Raw genomic sequence first — 21,726 nt, forward strand, 5'->3', positions numbered from 1 at the left:
CTTATTTATATAGCACATTTTCAGCAACAAGGCAATTCAAAGTGCTTTACATGAATTAGAGGGAAACACAACAAAACAAACCAAAGGAAAGAGCAAAGAGGAATAAAAGAAAACAAAAAGGAATAGCCACATGTTTAAGAGTAAGTAGTCCATGAATTATAAACTAGTAGGTGTTTCTCTGGATTCCTATTCTGATAATGTCTGTTTAAGGTAATGAATGGTTCCTCTAGATCAACTAGAAGGAGTTTCCCTGTTGTATATATTTGGTTCAACTTGTTGGCTTAGTAATAATTTTGTTTAAAAAATTATTACCTTTTTGATGATGGCAAACTTGGCGCTCCACATTTTCCAGAGCTGAACTGTTAAGAAAAAATGTTATCGCTCCGTATAAAAATGGCTACACCGTAAAGATGCATGCATTTTTGCATCGCAACTTTTAAATTAAATGCGCTGAAACGGAAGCTTGTCCACCGTCAAACTGTCTGCTTATGGAACAAACTGAGAAACAGTCAAAACATTTACAAGGACGTTTTAAAGCTGTTCATTTCAGTCACATCAACATGGATAGTTGCAGGTAGACGTAAAGACAAAACTGTGTGCATCATAAGTCCATAAGGAATTAATTCTCCACACACCAAGCATGCTACGAACAATATGCAACATCAAATGAATGAATAAATAACTGCAATGACAATGTAAAAATGTGCTAAAAACATTTCCAACAGGAGGTGGTGTTTTTTCTTCTGTAAAACCAGTAATCTAAAATGTACTTGTTTTAGAGTTAAATAATTAACCCCGTTTATTAACTTGAACTAGTTCCTGTCAATGTCACTGAAATCAAAATGTTTCCTAGTATACATATATAATGTGAGTTTAATAGCAATCTAATGATATTGTAGTAATAGGTAATAACACTCTTTCTACGATTTGCTGAGAGTTAAGTTACTACCTGACTTCAATCTGGCAGCACCTGCAGTGTGTGTGTGTGTGTGTGTGCGTGTGTGTGTGGGGGGGCGTGTGCGTGTGTGTGTGTGTGTGTGTGAGGGAGTTTAACAGGCAGGTGGTAATAAGGCAGACTGAGCTGTGCTGGCGTCTATAATGAGAAGACCGGCAGAGAGGGGCCGGGCTTGTGCCACTAATGAGCCCCTATAGCCTCTAATAAGCAGTAATTATGGTGTGCGTTTAACAAGTGACTCCAACGGAGTTGAAAATCGTCACCTTCACACACAGATACTCCAACTCCCAGCCCTCCCACCAAGGAATACAAAGTACCAGCACTGGAGAAAGTGGGCTCAGTCCAGGCTACTCTGGGTTTGGGATCGCCATATAACATACTGGCCAGAGAAAATGTAATAATCGCCTCCTCAGTCACCACGTGGTTTTGGTTCAGCTTCACTAGCCATGTCCATATCCGGATTAATGTGCAATCAATATTTTAAACAGAACCTGTCTGACAACTTGAAATAGGCTGAAAGATCTGAAAAGGCAACACATTCTGCATTGGAAAACAAACTATTTTGTGTCTATCACTATCCATTTCCATTTAAATGTATCCACCTAATATCACCTAAAATACAGTTCCTACAGAGTGGTGCAATACTTCTCAGAGCCAGAGAGAGGCGCAAATCAGACACGGAATACAAAGGCTACTATTAGATAAAGGGTAGAAGAAGAAAAGCAACAATGAGGCTCATTTTAAAAGAAATAAACAGAGGAAAAGTGTGGTGAATGTGGATCCAAGTTCAAAAAAGTAAAAACAAAACTTAAAAGACGGTTGTTTTATGTACAGAACTTGAAACAACGTGGACTCGGGAGAGCAACGGACAAAATAGTGGAAGAAACCATCGAAAACCAGTTAGCTTAAATGCTAAGGGATGAGCGGAGTAGGACATTAGCTGCACGTGAGGAAATCAGGTGATTTACTAACTGATTTATTAACCGAACTAAGAATCAAAGAAAGAATAAATAGAGAGGAAAGGGAACGAGACTAACTAAATCCTAAACTAAATCCTGTGGCATAAGGATAGCAGAAGAATAAATAGAGAAACAAACACAGGAATGAATTTGTATGGCAAGACCTTTTGAACAATAATAGATACAAAGGAAATGAATAGAATAGAGCAAAACCTAAACAAATATAAATAAACAGCAAGAAGGCGGTCCAAACACAAGCACAAATGGAAACAAAAATCCAAACACCCATGAATGACAGGGAACAAGGCATTCAGAAACGTATTTTGCATAGTGAACAACAAAGCATGAACAAGTTCATTTTTTAATCTGTTTGAACTGGCCTTTTAACTGAGTTCTTGTAAAGTTTGAACCAGAATAATTTTGAAATTCCGAATCAAATAAAAGAATATCCCAACTGGACCCAATTTCCTGTTCAGTTTCCTTTCCTTTGAATAGAAATGAAAGCGAATGAAAGTCTAATATTGAGGCTATGTACTGGTTCATGCTTTTGGCAAATAAAGACAACCACTCAGACATGGTTTAAAATTAACGGAAAACATTAAAACAAGTACTAATTATAGTAAGTAGTGAAATGTAAATAAATGACATTTGGTGTTGGGTTGAGGCCATTTGTCCAACACTTGCCTGGTACATCAAATACAACAACTACCAATCATTTTACGTTTTTGGACACTTTCAGACATTATGTCTCCCCTTCAGTTGCACTTTGACCTCCAGTCAACCTCGGTCTGACCCCAGGAAGACACTGCATTTTGGGGAAGCCCTCTCAGTGACCTCATCCATCACAGCAGCAGCCAGGGAACAGGTTCCCCCTCTTTCTGCGGCCTTCGCAGCATTGTGTCTCCAACAATTACACCGATATAACACTCTTCTTCTCTTGTTCCACTTGTCCTCCATCTCTCAACACGCCCTCCGAGCTCCCTGGGATTTCTAGGCCCCTGCTAAACTTCACAGGTCATCGTGTCTCTGCTCCACTGCGGATAAAGTTTTATTGATATTAATGTTTCACAAAATCTGATCTCAGTATGTTTTACTGACATACCGAGAAACTCGTCATTGCATCATCAATGGAAAAACAGGTTACGATGTTTTGAAAGAGTTCTACAATGTCTCTGGTATGTATTGCTATTCCGTTTGTGGAAAAAAAAAATCACCTTGTTCTTTTTTTAATTTGTACTTTTCTTATTGTCCACAGGATTCAGATGCCATGACAGACTTCATCCAGGTTCCTGTGGGGTTGTTGACTGTTGTGTTATGCTAAGTATATCATTTTGTTAAAATAAAATGTTGAATCTTGTGAAGTCTTTTGTCGTGGTTACTTATTTAAGGCAATCGGTTTCCTAGATTCTGCTAAGTAAACCAATCGTACTGTTCATGTAAATTGGACTTACTTGATGTAGTTGAGTTAAGAAGAGGATAATTTTCTTGCTATTTCTAATTTACTTGAAGTTGGGAAACAACTTCACTAAGTTAAATTAACGTGACGTATTAAGTTCATACAACTAAGTCTTAAGTACACTGAACGAGTATATGTTAAGTAAACAAAACGTAAGAATAGTAGTTAAACTTCCTTACATTTTTCAAGGCAATCGGTTTCCCAGATTTTTTTAAGTAAAGTCAACTTGTTGTTGATTAGATATAAATATTACTGAGTCAACGTGTGGGATGCTGATAGAGTCTTTTACCAAAGAAGACTGAAACTGAATTAAAAGATGCTTCAGAAAACTGAACCTGCGGTTATGCAGGTGGGTCACTGCACCGATTTTATTTTTTTTTATAATTATTGTTTGCCTTCTAAAAAGTTCATCATAATCTCATGTTATGTGTGACAAAAATCTGGGACTTTTAATAGAGCCATGTAACATTTTGAGAGACTCCATGTGATGAGGAAGAAGAAGACTCTTCATGCGCAACTCCTTTCCAACCAGGGAGAAAGTTACCAAATGAATACTGTTGTGCTGAACCTGCATCCTTACTTCAGGTGTCGGTCAAATGCGTTCTCCATCTTTCAGCTGCTGCATTCAGCTGCTTCTTCCCCGCCGGGCTTTGAGCCCCGCTTGCGGCGGTGAGAACGAATCAGGCTTGTTGGAGGAGTGCTGCCATCGCCGGGCTCCTTCGCTGCTTTTCCATGACAATGCAAGCAAATCCAGCTTACACTCATTGCTGTTTTCTCTTCGAATCTGTGTGTGTGTGTGAAAGAAAGCCTCTTTCTCTCCTCACTCTATAATGGCTTGATCTCTGTCCCGTTAAATATGGTAATCCACACGGTGGACTCCTTGCTCTCTCCCGTTGTCCACGAGACCCCCACTGCCCCACTCCACCCTTCCCTGCTAGCGGGGGCAATCCGGGGAGATCTTGGAAGCATCGGCAGAGGCTTTGCAGTCCGGGACTTCTTTCTTTACCAAACAGAAGAGGGAGAAGGCGAGGTGCCGGGACATAATCCTATTGACCATCCCTGTCCCATATGGCGAACGCGCCGGCCTCTCCAGCGATACAGTCGCTAGAGTGGCGGGGACAGCTTGCCTCTCCAACCCGGACACATTTTACCTAATGTTTGTCGTCACATGCTCTCATGTGGGATCACTGGTGTGGAAGAGGCCTTTCAGTGTTTCTGCGGGTTTGTCAAAGAGACCAGAGTGCGATACCTTCAGATAGCGACACACTAGCATGTATGAGTCCTACTCGGAAACACGAGTGATAAATAATTATTCACCCTCTTGTAAATGTCCACCTTTCTTTTGCTTTTACTTGTTTCAGGTCAAGTGTTTTATAAAAGCTAAAGATAACAGATTATACTTTGCTAACTGTGGTTTAGTGTCTGACTTTCAGAATCAATAAATCACTTCGATAGGACCTGAAACAGGCCACAAACAAAGGCCACAAAGACATTTCTTTGGAACTTGAGCAAACAAATGGCAAAAACATGAAATCCCACCAAGTATTTTTGTCTACCTTCTAGTGCAAATATCGTAGTGCGCTTGAAATGAGACAAAACTAACTTGCAAGTCACTTTTCAGCGAGATACATGAGATTAGTATAAGTCAGTAATTTGTGAAGTTTGATTCAGAACGTGCTAGTATCTATTGCAGATTTTTTTCACTTACAACATGGGAAAAACATCCTCTTTTGTATATTTTGTGTTTGATTTGAAAAGGTTATTTTTGGCTTTGTAACACTGAATTAATGCCATTTTCACAACCTGAAATATTTAAGGTAGACAGAAAAACGTAACAGGAGAAATTTGTGTTTATAGCACTTTAAATGTTACACTTTAATTGTTTTCATCGTATACCTAATGGATTATATTGGGTTTAAAATAAAAAATTTAACTTAAAAGACATTTTGAGTGATGAGACTGTAAATAATTACTTTAACAAAAATTCAAATGAAATATTTTTTTATATACTTATACTTATCTTCAGAAGCTGGTTTAGCTCATCTATTAAAATAACAGGCTGATTAAACATTGAATCCTAATTTGCTTGTAATTTGTTGAAGAGTAGTTCTCCTTTCCAGTCCAATCAACTCCAGTCAGCCATCTTTACATCATTGGGTTCACTAAATTAAACCTGTAAAAACGCTGCTTTTGCTGTTGTTATTTTGCAGGTCATCTTGTTTGCTACATCAGGAACATGAACACAGGAGTGTGGCGGATGGCAGCAGATCAATATTGTGCATGTCTGTGTCGGTGTTGGCGGCGGGGGTCCGGCCTTGTGTCATCAGCGGTCTGAACGTCTGTTGGGTTCTGCTGGAGCAGTGGGAGCCCGTTAGGGGCTTCTTCTTCTTCTTTTTTTTAATTTGTGCGAGGACCACTGTTACAATCTACGCGAGCCATTCAGCCGTAGCCATGTCGATTGGCATATGGTTGATCCACCTCCAATGTGTTCATGTATCCAGAAAATGCCGCCTTTCAGGGACCTGCATTCTCCATCAAGCAGGCGAGATTAAGATGTAATGTTGCCCTCTCCCTCCCCGACGGGTGGAAGTGACGGGGGTACTGGGGGGCAGATTAGGGAGCATGAGCTCCACAGAAGAGACGCCCTTAGGGCAAAGGAGGGCGAGTCTGCAGGCGAAGTTGGACTCTCTCTCTCTCACACACACAATTATCCCACTTGCTTCGATTAGAGTAACTTGATCCCAATCGGTGTCAGTGAGTAGGGCATTAAAAGATAGCAACTTTGAGACGGTGGCAACACGCCACTGGTGTTCAAGATTACAGCTGAGAAATTTCACAAACTCTTAAGTCTTTACTTCAAGCCCAGTTTTCATAGTTCTTGTTAGTACTGAACAACAAGCGACAGAACAACGGGACTCGTTAAAACTAAGTTTTCAAGAAAACAAACATCATCTGCAAACAACTCCAGCTGCGCAGAGCAAACAGCTGTGGAAGCAATGAACTCAAATGTCGCGTCAGGGTGTGTTCACACCTGACGGTCCAGTAGACTTGGTTCAACTGGGTAAGAAATACGGCAGCACTTGTGACATTTTCAGCTGGCATGGTTCGTTTTCACAATGGATCAGTTGATCCAAACTAATTGAAGTTACTTGTTCACCCCATTGCCTCCAAGGACACCTGAAGGAAAAGACGTGAAAGTGTCAAAAGAAGTCATGAGCGCAACTTCCTTCTTCCCCGAATGTAAACAGAAATGAAGCAGCGCCAGGTTTTAGCTGTTGTAGGATTTCTCTTTAGTCTTTGCGACAAGACCATAATCTACTCACTAGCGTTAGACTTGCATGTTTGTTCTGGTTGTACTTACCCAGAATGCCCTGCGCTATAGTTGTCTACCAACATCATTTTCTTTATTGTCTATGAGGCTGAGGCCACCAACCCATCCACTGATCTAGACCAGATTGTCTTCTAGTGCTATAGGTCAAATTTGAACTAATTTGGAAAAATAGGGTAACATTTCTATGGTAAAAACTTAAATAACATAAATGGTTGTGACTTATATCTCTTTGATTGTATCTTATGCAGTTTATGTCTCACTTGTTAGAGAATCCTACAAAACGAAGGTCAGTCATAATCATGAACTTCTTAAGATGTAACAACATTTATACTAGGACATTTGAGGTAAACTTTAAAGTGGTAATGTCATTTTTCTGACGAACAAAATTTTTCCTGCTGCCAGTTAATGAAATGTAGTGTAAAACTGATGGAGTTCCTTTTAAACAGATCAACATGTAAATGACAACGAGACATGGTTTGTCACCATGAATAACAACAACAACAAAATAAAAAATTCAAAGTATAAATATCAAAGTTTGCTCCCAAACTCCAGCTTCTAGTTTGGTTCAATCTGATCTCCCAGTTCCTGCTGTACACTCTTGCTTCTTGCTCCGGGGTTTTTGACACAGCCTTTCATTTTATTATTTTTGATTTCCCACCGTTCAGGTTCCTGGATGAGGGTGTACCGCGTGTGTGTGGGGGTGGCGGGGTGGGGGGGGGATCCCACGGAAAGTGAAAAAACCTGCTGGTGTTACGAGAACAGCTTGTCAGGAAGCCTCCTACTTCAACCTGCTGACTCTATTGTTGAGCTCACATGCAGCTAAAACCACTTAAGTTGACATGCCCATACATACTTCCAAACACGCACACACACACACACACATGCACACACACACACCCACACGCCCGCACACACGCACACACACGCACACACAAAACTTGTCTCTGTCCTGTCAACTTAATTTGCCTCCAACAATGATGACGGACACGCCCTCTGCTAATGAGAACAAATCTCTTCCCTTCTCTGTTCTGTCTCTCAGTTTTTCTGGGTTTTTTTTTTCATTCATTCTCTCCATCTCCTCATCCCTTCCTACCTCCCAACTCCCCTGAGCGTTTGCTTCCTGCCTTTTGATATTGTAGCCTTCTCACTCATGCCACCAATTAGTAGAATAATAGACCAGCAGGCTGCTGCCTGCTTGGACCTTAGCAGTACATGCTGCCAAAAGGCCACAGGGCAAATGTGAATGCAAAAGGTGATATAGAGTCGACAAGGCAGACCTGAAGACAGAATTAAAACCAGAAAATTGTAACCCTCTGCCATTTTTTTTAGCCAAATTAATAAGTTTACAATATATTTTTAGGTTTTGGTTCAGGCCAAAGGGTACATTTATCTTAAATTCAGAGGATGAATTGGCTCATTTGTTTATTTATTGGTTTAAAATCAAAGACAAATGTAAATCCTTTGCTCCGTTCCCTGTGCACCCTGCACCCCAGACAAGCAGACCCATCCCAATCGATCTTCAACGACAACTAGTTCTAAATTAATTCACCTGTGTCAAGTCAAATTTACTTCTATTGCGCATTTCCGCGACCAGGCAGTTCAAAAGTGCTTTACATCATAAAAACACGAGTCACCAGTTATGAAACAAGCAATAAACATTCAATTTTGTCAAATTCCATCATCAAAATCAACAAGCAAATACACGTCAAATATGTTGATGAGTTTTCCATTTAATGTGGTTCAAAAGCAGGTTGGGTCTTTAGCCAGGATTTAAAGGAACTCAGTGTTTCGGCTGGTTTGCAGTTTTCTGGAAGCTTGTTGCAGATTTGTGTTGCAGAGCAGACCTGACACAAGGACACCTGAGTAGGAGGTCTTTAATGGATCATTAAGCCATTTATGATTTATAAACTAACAAAAGTATTTTAAGGTCTTGTCTCCAAGTTTCATTTCATACTTAAACATCTTCAAATAAGCTCACTGGGTCAACATGAACTCTAGTTCTCATTTGAGGAGCAGGAAGTGCGCTTGTCAGAATTGACTAAAATAGCTCAAACCAGTAAAAAGCAAAATTGTGTAAGACAACTATCATTTTATATATTAAATACATACCAGTTTTAATAAACATTTCTGCCTTTAGATATACTTACTTCCTGGGTTCGATGGATGGATGGATGGATGGATGGATGGATGGATGGATGGATGGATGGATGGATGGATGGACATACACTTACTGGGTCACTTCTGTTTCTATCACTGTTCACATTTTAAGCAATTGTGTTTAGTTGCCCCTAACAACAAACCTAACGATGTTTGGGTTTGGGTCTCGGGTCAGTTTGGTTGGGATTTCCATGTTTTGGGGGTGCTGTTATTAATATGACCCATATGCATCTCCTTCGGTTCCCATGATGTATTAACGGTGCAAATCTGTTCAATATAGGTTAATAACAAACTGTAGAGCTTAGTCAGACAAAACCGTCTAGAGGCCGGTCTCTGTCTCACTGAGATCTCCCCGCTCTTGGACACAAGCTATGCTTCACATGATGCTCTTTTACATCGATTTCTCCCTTGTCATGTCAGCTGTGCCCACTGATATCCAGAACATGTAGAGTAAAATAACTGAGGGCCTTCAACAAGAAGGTAGTTTTAAACCGACTCATGTCGAGAACGTACATTTGTCGCTGTTTCCAACGGCAGCTAGCGCATCATTAAAAAGGAGGCCATTGTTGCTCATTAATTAATGAGCACTTTTTTTGTTGTTGTTCATGCTAAACTGGGATTAGCATATTCATAAGGGCAGACATCTTTCAGACAGCTTTGAGGGAATCTGGCAGGTCTGTTTTCTCACTGTGTTCTTGTTTGTGCCCATACATAACCCCGTTTGTTGACCGGAGTCCTACCCCATTAACTCCCATGATCCTGTACGTCTCTCTCTCTCTCTCTCTCTCTCTCACACACACACACACACACACACCCACACACACACACACACACAGTTTGAAACACGAGACAGAGGGAAACATGACACACACAGCCCCATTTTCACACTTGAGAGAGCACGCCTCATTGGATTACAGACTAAATATGTCCGGGTTACAAACTGATTACCATGTCGTATCACATCTTTATTTGCATACGCAATAAACAATGAGCGACTGCAGAAACATGCTTACGCTAAACGTTACCCATTCATCATCCCCACCAGACTAATAGTCTCAAATAACGTCACGAGCCAAAACAAGAGTCGTTCCTGGAAGGTGAATGTGGCAGAAGTTTTTTATATTTTTTATTTCCTTGATTGGTCTATTTATGTCCTTGTATTTATTATTGTGCCAATTTTGACATTTAATACGACCTACATATACAAAATGTGGACTACGTCAGTCCAAGACCTAGTTAAAAATAATATCCTTGTGGACAAAGACCACAACCACTGAATGTACGGTATGTACACAATGACGATGTAAATGATGCGTTATAGTTGACATATTTAATGAAAGGGCTCCTGAGCTTTTTGATACTTGCACATCATAAAATAACAGGGCACTTTGAGACAGTTAAGCAGTTTCATACAATTTGTAACGTTCGACAACTGTTCAAAGAGTAACTGAATAAAAGGCAGCAACTTTAACTGTGGAGACCTGCAGAGACTTGGAGTTCATTTTTATGACATTTAAAGCAAAACAAAGCGAAGCAAAGCGTCGCCTCGTCTATCAGCGCTTCCACAAGAAACTAAAGCCGCATACAAATATCAAATGACTTGAATTATTAAAGAGTCATATCAAAGGAGGATAAACATGCCAATTTTATCCTAGCAGTTTTGCAAATTGCTAACAGAAAACAACAACAGGAGCAAGACGTGGGTTTTTTGAATAATAAAACACATCGACAAAACACTTTGAGTACATTGACCCTGCACAAGATAGAACGATTGTGAAGCTCTTTCTAGATTGACATACATCTAAAAAAATAAATAAATAAGAAAAAAGTTTGAGTTGTTCATGTTTGTCTGTTTTCTGTGCATAGACATTTGGTAGATTAGATCTCTAAATGAAAACCTTCGCTAGCCTACAGCGCCACGCCTTAAAACGATGATAGTATGTAAACTGGTCTCACATTCAGCAGTATTACTATCCATCTCTAATGATATCAAGAAAGTAGTGCACAGCCTGCGCAGCTCAAATGTTAACCACCACTTGAATTAAGATGCATGTTTCCACTTGCTAGTGCCAAAACAAAATCTTGTCTCAATAACTCTCTACTTTTCATTCTTATTTCTTTATTTTTTTTTTGCTCCTAATACAGTGTTTTTCTGCAGAATGCTGAAATAATCTAACTAAAAACGGATGAAGATAAACGCACTTTCAGACTTTTTGCATAATTTCCTAGGTTTTAGTGCCGAGCTCGAAGCTTTACTTGGTCTAAACGTAGACCGAAATCATAGCTGGGAGTACACACACATACACACACACACACTCTTGAGTCCTAACTGAGCTCCACGCATTGCTTCAATCTTGAGATCAAGTGTGCTCCTGTCAGGAAAACACCATGAACTGAAATAACAGTGGACTCTTCTGGCTTTTATAAAACTGAAAAACGTTGCTGCCTAAATATGTGTTTTGTTTGTTTTAAGTAAGTTGCAGTAACTCTGTCTGCTATTATTATTAAAGGTATATTTTCTACTAATTAGTGTTAATATGTTTTTGTCCAGGTAATGATGACAGTCTGACGGGACAGCAAAAGGCCAAGTTTGAGTGACTTATTTTCCTATCCTCCCACTCTTGTCATCTGGCTGCCTTATTAGTAACGTCCATCTAACTTTCTCTGCCCTGTTGTTCAAATCTCTGACCCCCCCTGCACGCCCAACTCCGAGCGCTTCTCTCAAACAAGCACATGCTGCACACACAGATAGAGAATGACACACTTCCCTCCTCATCACCAGCAATTTGTTGCCTGTGACATCACATTTTGTGCGCTCAGGCCGTACTGGCAGCGGGCTGCCGCTTCGTTAACTTTCCTCTTTAATGAGCGCTTTAATTGAGCCGTCTACCAGGCCACCTGTCGGCCCACAGCCTCATTACCATACTAATGGACTGGGATTGTTGCAGGTCTGACAGCCAGGGTTGTACGGCGCTAACAGGAGCTGAGGAGAGGGAGGGGACGCCGAGAAGGAGGCCAAAGGCAGGGGGTGTGAAGGCCACGCTGCAGGAGAAAGACTTCCTAAAGAGAAATAAATCTGAAATCGGTTAAGGGCTTTTGAATGTTTGCTGGAGGGGGGAAAAAAGTTGCTCAAAAGTCCAAAGTTAGCACCTTCTTAATGAAAACTGATTGTGATATTTCCACAAGCTTTCCTCCAGGAAATTTGAAGTTTCCAATTCCAGTCTGATTATATTTTATCCATTCTTAAGGGAATTACTTTCGGGTGCATCTCAAATAATTAGAACATAATCAAAAACTTTATTTATTTCAGAATCACCGCCCAGACATTTGAGGGGTGAGGCCAGCTCACCGATTATTTTTCAAATTAATTTCTTTTAGAAACCGCATAGTTTCCAAGCATGATGCAGCCCTGCTCACGTTTTAAACACACAGTTGTATTGTATGTTCTCATAGGAAGGTGCACAAGAAGCCCGGTGGAGATTTACAAACTGTTGCACCGTGTTGCATGTCTGCTTGTTTGCTCAAGAAAGCATTTTTCATTAAACAAGTTTCTCCTACAAGAAACCATGGCGTATGTCGACATTGAATAGCACTGAAATGATCAAATCAGCGAAACTACAAACCCTCATCTTACCGCAAATGTCTTTAAGTGACACCTACCGACAAATATGTGCGATTTTATTGGCTCCATTTTACGACGGTCAAAGATTAATTACCAGTTGTTGCCGTCTGCAGTCGTAAGGCCGACTTATTCCACCTGTCCTGCTTTTATAGGATTAAAAAGGGGAAATAGCAACCAGGTGTTGAGAATATGCACTTGATTAGTTAGCTGATCATTAGCAAATGTGACCCCCAATGTAAAAGCCTACGTTTTCACAGTCAGCCAGCCAAGTGATGGCAGAGTGGAGCAACATCAGGGATGACCTTAGTGAAGTAATTACTGCTCCTCGTTAATCTGGGGAGGGTTAAGAGCTCATTTTCATTCAATTCAAAGTCCATCAACCCGAAGTGAGAAGATTATTACTGACAAGTAAATATTCCTGGTTTTCCAAGATTACACACCAAAATAAAATAACTGTGTTTATCAGTCTCCTCCTATTAATTTTTTGTTGATTAAGCCCTTCTACACTGCAACGCTTTTTAGGGTTTGTTTTTTTCTTTTTTTAAATGTTGCTCAAGTCAAAATAAATTCCTTTCACCTCAAAGCAGAACATCCCATTTAGAAGATTTTCTGCTAGTTTACAACTTGTGACAAACTTACTCACTAAAAAATAAAAACGTCACAAGTGTGGATTTGTACTCAAGCCCTCTTGATACAATCCAGTGCAATGAATCGCTTTTCAGAAGGTTCCTAACAGGACGAGGAGTCCGCCTGTTTAAAACTTAATCTCAGTAGAGGTACTGCTGTTCTGTGAAGGTCATAAATGTAGTTTGCCAATGTAGCCTGTCGGTATGAAACATGTTTATACGATGTGGAGATAATAGTAAACAGCGTTTACATGTCAAATACAAGTGACATGTAAACATCAGTAACATGTAAAGTACATGGTAAGAACATGTCAACGACTGAAATGTGTTGTTTGCGGCGAGGTGTGTCTCAATAAGCAATAAATAAATTAATCATATGCTAAATTAACAAACAAACTCTCAATAATTTCCATTTGAATGACTTATCGTTTTTCTCTTTTCTCCCTTTCTACCAAAAACTGGATGGTAAAAGTCTTCAGTCTGGCGCTTTGGTTTCAACTAGCACTTCCCTTGAAGGACAATTTTTATTTTTATTTTTTTACAGAGACTTCATAATAATTTGCTGTTTTATTTATTTTGGAGATTTAAAATGTTTCCCAGTTCCAGTGTCAAATGTTCATTAGAATTTAAAGTTTATGTCATTACCATAGTATTAATTGAAAATGGTCTCAAAACAATGTTATGGGGCGTGCTGCAGTGGCATATAGGGGAAAGCGCAACCCACATTTGGAGGCCTTGAGACCTCGACGCAGCCGTTGCAGGTTCGATTCCCGGACCCGACGGCATTTTCCGCATGTATTTCCCCCTCTCCTTCCCCCTTTACTATCAGCCTACTGTCATATAAGGGACACTAGAGCCCACAAAAAGACCCCCTGGTGGGAAAAAAAAACAAACAATGTTACAGTTTGCAGTGATAACTCCTGGGACAATTTACGGTCCAGCTTAATCTGCAATCGTGACAGGACTATCTGCAGCTTCTGTTCTTTAGTCGTCACTCACGCATTAGTGATGTGTGTGACACCTTGATGTGTATTCCTCATGCAAACGGGACATAGTTAATACGCATGGCATGCACATAAAACTTGAAAAGTTCACACATATTTCACCCTTGGGGCGTTCCATACATACGTGGGACAGTACATGACAAAGGTTTCATAACAAAGCAAAATGGGTTTTTTTGTTACTACATGAAGCAGATTATATACCATTCCTATTTTAAACCATGGCAGCGGTTGAATCATTTCCCCTCATTGGGGAAAGTGAAGCTAAAGACAGTAAAACTTTCGTCAGAAGGTTCTAGAACATGTGGACTCGAGCAGATGTTAATCTCCCAGTAAAAGTCCAGACCCGAATCCAATTTATGGCAAGTCTGAAACATTGGCGTCCTCAAATACTCTCAATAAAATTTGATTGAAGTTGCCAAGAAAATGGAAATAATTTAAGCGAGGGACAGCAGATCACACTAGACTTTTCAAATGTTCATCGTTTTAAAAGCAAAATTGAAAAACTCGCATCCTTCCCAATAATAAAAAATAAAACTACCCTGCCACAATGAAATTAAATGGACGTTTATGGTTCCAACGTTGTAGAACACAAATAAAAGTTCACGGGTTGCAAATATGTTTTCAAGACCCGCTATCTTCTCGCCAGAGTAAAAACACCAAAAACTGCTGAGCACCGAGAAAACCCAGAGGACAACCTTCCTTTCTGTGTGGGATGTTGCTCTCTGTGTTGATGAACGCTAATGTGACAGGAGAAAGCTGGCATGAGGTTGATCTCTGCACAATGGCGGGAAAGGCACCACACTGGGCCTGTTATGTTGCTCTTTTCCAGGCTCGCATGGCACAGACAACTAGCTGAGTGAACGTCAGCTCAGACAGACGCCGTGTCAGGTCTTCTGCAAAGTGAAAGACTTATTCAAGTCAAAATTAGTTTTTAATGTGTCCCCTGAGTCCCTGCTAGGAAAACACGAGGCGGAACCCGCGGGGTTTGACCGACGTTCGACGGCAAGCGGTGTCGGTTTTAGAATGCGAAACTGGAAAGAGAAGCTCACACTGTCACCGGTCTAGAGCCTACCGACTGGTGTCCAACATTTCGTTTGTTCTGCTGTCTAATTATCCAGCTTAATTTGTTTTGATTTAGGGACTCCAGGGGCACTCTTCCTAGCAGCGTGACAGTATTAAAAATCACAAAAGTGCCAGAGAAGCCGAAGAAACCCAAAGGAGAAAGGAGGCCAAGCGGGGTGATTACGAGTGAAAAGGTGGCCGTGGGGATGATGGACAGACTGAGAAGAGAGGTGGGGGAACGACCATGGTCGGGCCAGCAATACGCATTCAAGGATCCGGTGAATGCAGCTCCGACTCCACACAACCACATGCTAATGACGGCTACCATTTAATGTGTCAAATTCACAATTCCCTTCGTTCTCTCCTTTTTTCCTTCCCCTCCCCAGGGCTAATTGCCCCGTCTCCTCCTTTTTTGACAGAGCGGCTGTTGGGCTGAATTAAAGCCCATATTGTGCCGTGTGTGTCCAAAGTGCAACTCCTAAAGCGGGAGCACATGCAAACACAACACACGCACACACAAAGCGCCGAACAATTAGCTGGACCACCTTCCATACGTTACTTCGAGCAGAGTAACGACCATTGAAAAATAGGCTGTTTTAAAGGTTTAAGATCATCTTAAAGCATACACAAACTTAGAATCACCAAAGTACTTTCACTGCCGGTAAGTGAAAGTACTTTGGTGACCCATCGTGTGCATGAGTGTCCTATTAATTCATGCACACGATGCATAAAACCTTCTTTTACAAGAGTTGCTGTCTGTTATAAATCTGGTTGATAATTTGACCACTTGTCTTGACAGGATTGATAAGAGTTCATTTTATTTGGTTGTTTCCCAACTTTGGATATGGAACGCTCATCAGAGTTGAGGTCAAAGCTTTGAGAAATGTCTTTGAATTAAATGTATCAAAGAATCAGCCAAATACAGATGACCACTTCCCCATCCATCCATCCATTTTCTGTTCACCCTTGTCCCTTAGAGGTGTTGGGAGGGTTGCTGGTGTCTATCTCCAGGTAACGTTCCGGGCAAGAGGCAGGGTTCACCCTGGACAGGTCGCCAGTCTGTCGCAGGGCCCACTTCCCCATAAATAGTTAAAATCTTCAATTACTTCAGTGGCCCTCTAAAACACCTCTAGCTGCATAATATAATGGTTCAATCACCAAATACGCCTCAAAATGCATTAATAGGCACACTACTGGCACTACCGCCTTGGCACTAACATCCATAGTCTTCCTTGTCTTCACTCTTGAGGGCACAGCCAATCCGTGCCAAAGAAAATGAAGGCGCTCCTGAACTGGCTGCTTTGCAAATCCCAGTCAATAACATGTCAAACAGAATCGTGCCAAAGTATTAAAGCATTTTCTTTTCAATGCTTTAAACTCCCTCTTCAAATTTTACTTGGTTAAATTCAACTGTACAATAAATATCCATTCTGCAGATCTATTCTACTCGGGGGGGGGGGGGGGGGGTTTTGTTGTTTTTTTTCTGACACACTGTGTCTGGTGCAGCAGGTGTGTGTGGTCCTTGTGGTCCGGGTCTGTTCCCCTTCTTGAGTGGATGTGGGTGCGTGTGAAACCAGCATGGAGCTCATGCTGCCTGCATGCCTTTCTCTTTCTTCAGCATGCTCTTGACTCGACGTTGCCAGAGGGCCCTAATCCTCTGATCAGCATGCCAGGAGAGCACGGAGGGGCCTTACCGGACCTCGGAGGCCAGGGCCCGAGGTGGCGCCTGGCTCCAGCCGCTCTGCCAGATTGTTTCGCAGCCACTTGTTGAGGGGCGGTGTGGTCTCAGCTCATTGTGGGGAGAAGGCACACCCCTCCACCTGCAGCTACTCCTTATCCCTCCTTTCTTTACTTCTTCTTCCACTAAAGTTACTGCTGTAGGGAGAAAATGAGCAGAGAGAGGACATTTTTAAACAAAAAAGGTGTTTTATTAGTGAATAACAGTAAAAATAATGTGCCGAAACACAACATTTATTGTCATATGAGGGCATGAAATAGCCTGAGCTCCACTTTGCCTAGTTTGACGTGTCAGGTTCAAGACTGAAGAGAAAGCCAGGGGTGAATAGAGTGACTTGAGAGACTAGGGGGATTGAGGAAAGATCCTTGGCACACAAACAATTAGCACTCGTCCCTCAAAGCCTACCATGGCTCTAAATCCCACGTTTGTCCGGACAAATTGACCGGACCCCGGGTCTTGTTTGTCTAGCTCATCTGGTCTGCTGGATTTGGCTGGATGGTGGGGTTTGTGCCTTTCAGCCAGCAAAGCTTATGGGAACAGAGCAAATACCATGATCTGACACGAACAAGACTCACAGGACTTTGTAACGCAAACTAGCATAAATTAGACCGAAGCTTCATCAAGTGACTTCCTGTTAGCTGGACACTAGTTTGACTTTGATTTCCAAGAAAGTGACAGTGTTACGGGACTACCACCAACTTTGATTCACTACAATGTTCTTAGTTATATTTTGACTCTCTTGAGGCAGTCCTACAGTAAATCCACAGCCTCCTATTGGGCAGTTCTTCGACTCTCAAGGGACCTTTAGACCCTTTACGTGTATTTCAACTTTTAACTTTTTGATTTCCCAATATCTTGATCATTTTTCATACAGTAATCTAAAGGCTAGTTTTATGAAACTTGCTATGGTTTGTTTGTACTTTAATCTTAAAATGTCACACACCTTTGTTGAGACGCTTATCCAGGGTTGCACATATATTCATCCACATACAGCTGTTTTTCACACATAGTATGTTTCATTTATGCACAGAGAGCTTTTTGGAGGAATGAAACTTGACCTTGCATGTTTCACTTTCAAACAAAAGGCTTTCTGTAAAAGTGAAACTTAAACTGACGCCATGATATCAGGTGACTTCTAGGCAGACATTCCTTAGCTGACGTAGTTCATCAGACGACCAGTAAGGCGTGTCTTAGATATAAAGAATGGATCGTCCGTTTTTGATCAGATACTGTTTTATCCCGGTGTATTCACGTCACAACAAATTAGCCTGTGAGGGTAAGCGTCTCTTTCTTTTTAGCGCTAAATAGAATAAAATAAGTAAAGTCTGATTATTTGTGTCGGCTGATTTTCTGCACGTGTGATCACATGGTTCCGATTCATCGATAATACATATAGATCAACACCTTCTACATTGTTTACCCTTAGCGCCAGTTTAGTCCCATTGAATCCCATTACAATCACGTGCTAGATATGTTGTGATCCTTACGTCAAAATCCTAAAGAACACTTTAGGTGTGACGAGCCCCTCTATAACACGAGGGGCACCAGAGATACGTCACATATTGTTTCAAAGGAGGCCGTACTTCCTGAAAAATGCATGGCAGTGGAAAAGCTAAATATCAAAAAAAAAATATATATATATATTTAAAATCGGACAACACTGACCAAACACACCCCACATTATGACATATAAATTAAGAAAATCTTAAATTATTTTTAAGTCTTTCATACGCTATGGAAATTGTTAGGTCCTTACTAGGCAGTTGCGTTCTTCAATGGTAGGACGTAATTGTCTATCAAGGGAACAAGAATTCCTGTCGACAGCATATGCTCTGGTTATTTCTGTAATGGAAGGAGGAATGCATCCGATTTACGATTTTGATGCATTCATATCTGAACATATATATATATATATATATATATATATATATATATATATATATTTTTTTTTAAAGTAAATTAAAACCTACCAAACTACATTTAACTACATTTAACTTATTCTTAATCCTTATTTTTTTTATTTCAAAGTAGCATTTAGAAATATAAATAAGATCTAAATGAACTCTCCTAGTCATTTTAACATCTAATATTACTACTTCCCCTTATATATGTGTGTGCCTTCCTATCGGTGCTTGTAGAAGGCTGCCATCTAGCGGATATTTGTGGGTATTTACAGCAATTTTCTGTGGACAAATGGTAGGATCACATTTATTAGTCCTCCACACTCATAAGCAAACCAACTAAAGGATCTTTGGTTGACAAAGCATTCCGTACAGCCGTGATGGCAGAAATCTGATAAATTAAAGGACTAACCCCAAGACATTTATTTAGGCCCTGTTATTGACTTTACACATTTAGCGACGCATTCTCTCCTTAAACCAGCAGAGAGAGCTGTTGACTATCAGTTAGATTATGTGAATATTGAGTTGGGACAGTGAAAACAATGTACATGGCCTTCTGTAATTTCTGATGCATTCTCATTACTTGGAGGGAATGTTGATCGCACTATTAGTTATTTCATTACGCATTCTAATTTTACATTTATAACATATTACCTGATCTATATGATTTGTAAAATTATTATTATTTCAGTCCAATTTGACCTTGCAAAATTAGTGTTTAAAATACAGCTTTGAATGTCAGGAACAAAACTTCCAATGGTTGATTGCGATGTAATCCACTAACGATAGAATTAGGAAGGAGAAACTCTGTAATGTTTGTTTACAACAATACTGACTCCTAGTGGCTGATTGCAGATCCACTAGGGTTTCTGGTCTACCACTCCTAATTCTAACACGTGTCTGTTTAAATACGTTTCTGTTTTAAAATTTATCAATGATTTTGGATAACTGAAGAGATTGATGTTGCTTCCTAGAACTAATAAAGTTTGTTAAAGATCGACTTTGGTTTCCTTCCTCCTGTAGAGTTTAAGAGAAATATAGTTAGGGTTTTGGCAAAATAAATGATTTAGAGAAGAATGGTTTGCTATCCGTGAAGTTGGGGGGGATTAGGGGAATTAGATCCCTGAGAGCCTTATTCCGGCTAGAATATCTATATCAATGTGTTTTTGTTACAAAATAGATTCTGTGAAATTGTGATATTTAAGGTAAAGTTTGATCATTCACTTATTTAATTTTTAAATAAATTTTAAATAAATCTTAAATTTTAACTGGTGTTTTAGCAAAAGCTACGTCCCTCATTGCTTTTTATACAAACCCAATACTGCAAACTATTTGTATAAGTTATATATATCTATATATATGTAAGTTAACACAGAGAGGGCAACTCAACTTGCTTTTATCTTAATATCTTTTTTTTCTACCAGTTTATTCATACATTTACTGTACTTTTATATCATGACTAATATTGTTGTGACATTTTGTTATTTTCGATGCGATGTTTATTATCGTTTGGTTGTATTTGAATTACATATTTGACAGTTTGTTGTGGAAATGAACTGATCTGTTTATTTTTTTCTTTTATTTACACTATCCCTAAGAACGATTTGGTTTAATTATGACAATCTGAAACACGTATCAAAACAAAAGTTAAGTCTTTTGTCGTGACCAAAAAGTCGCTGTCAGAAGTGGGATTCGAACCCACGCCTCCAATCGGAGACCAGAAGTCCCGCTTCACAGGAAGGATTTCACCTTGAGTCTGGCGCCTTAGACCGCTCGGCCATCCTGACAACTCCGCCTCCTTTCGCGGTAAAGTGCCAATTACCCTCTTACCATCAGCATTTGTGAAATTTTTTTAATTATTTTGTTGTATACATAGTCCGAAGTAACAATGTACTGTGTGGTTCCATCCGGGGACCTCATGTAAACTTATTTAGTAAACTTACTTCAGTAATTTTGCCTGTTCAGCAAGGCGGTGAGAATGAAAACTGAATATCGCAGCAGTCAGCGGGCGAGAGGCATTAGTGAAGCGCCACAGTGTATTTCCGTACACTTTGTATTACATTATCAGTATTGAAATTACAAAAAAAGCCCCGACTTAATCAACATTTCTTTTTTAAAACATTTAGTTATCCAACACTCAATTTTGATTAACTGTTTTCGATGATTTGTAAAGACTTTGACAAAGTTGACCTTTTGCGCTTTCAGCTGGTTTTCAAATTATTCGTGAGCTGGAGCCATCAGTTGATGAATAATTTACTCAGTTCTCCCAGTATGTTTGTGAAAATTTATCAAATGCCAAATTAAATTTATTTTTGCAGATCAACTATCTGTTGTCTTTCCCTATCCTTTTTTTGGCCACATTTGATGCTGTCATTTTTAAGAATCCGACTATTCTATCGTAACATAACAATAAAACCACCTAACTTATAATGATAATTGTGAACTGTTGACTAAAACACATTTGATGGTTAAGTGATGATTTCATGTAAAATATTTTCACTGAAAACACCTTTCCAGATACAAATCACATCACGTGAGTATTATAATTTTAAATTAAATAGACAACTTTTCTTAATTGAGAAAAGGTTAGGGCTTTAAAAGATATTGTCAGAAGTGGGATTCGAACCCACGCCTCCATTCGGAGACCAGAATACCCGCTTCACAGGAAGGTTTTAACCTTGAGTCTGGCGCCTTAGACCACTCGGCCATCCTGACAACTGTACGGATACTGACGAAACTGCATGTTTAAGTACGAGAAAACGGTGTCGTGTGATATAAATTGTTGAGGTCTTTTTAGTCTTTATTTGTCGGAGAGGAGGGAATATTTCTGGAAACACTAAATTCTTTCATTTTACAGGGAAATCTGGAACCATAAAACCGAAATTTCCACTAGGTGTGCTATAGAAACAGATTAC

The 21,726-nt window shown here is 40.0% G+C and overlaps 1 long non-coding RNA gene and 2 other non-coding genes across 3 annotated transcripts; 1 reads left to right on the plus strand and 2 right to left on the minus strand.

Annotated features, from left to right (window-relative positions):
* The first annotated feature begins 1,719 nt into the window (after window positions 1-1,719).
* On the plus strand, window positions 1,720-3,224 carry LOC122840403. The gene is made up of 3 exons (XR_006372223.1): window positions 1,720-1,914; window positions 2,674-3,089; window positions 3,170-3,224. It is a non-coding gene; the product is annotated as an uncharacterized LOC122840403 (long non-coding RNA).
* A 17,264-nt stretch (window positions 3,225-20,488) lies between these two features.
* trnal-caa lies at window positions 20,489-20,598 on the minus strand. The gene is made up of 2 exons: window positions 20,561-20,598; window positions 20,489-20,534 (listed from the first exon to the last, which is right to left on the minus strand). It is a non-coding gene; the product is annotated as a tRNA-Leu (tRNA).
* Window positions 20,599-21,416: 818 nt separating this feature from the next.
* On the minus strand, window positions 21,417-21,526 carry trnal-caa. The gene is made up of 2 exons: window positions 21,489-21,526; window positions 21,417-21,462 (listed from the first exon to the last, which is right to left on the minus strand). It is a non-coding gene; the product is annotated as a tRNA-Leu (tRNA).
* Between the last annotated feature and the right edge of the window lie 200 nt (window positions 21,527-21,726).

Source organism: Gambusia affinis, linkage group LG11 (assembly GCF_019740435.1).
Source record: "Gambusia affinis linkage group LG11, SWU_Gaff_1.0, whole genome shotgun sequence".
Lineage (NCBI taxonomy): Eukaryota > Metazoa > Chordata > Actinopteri > Cyprinodontiformes > Poeciliidae > Gambusia > Gambusia affinis.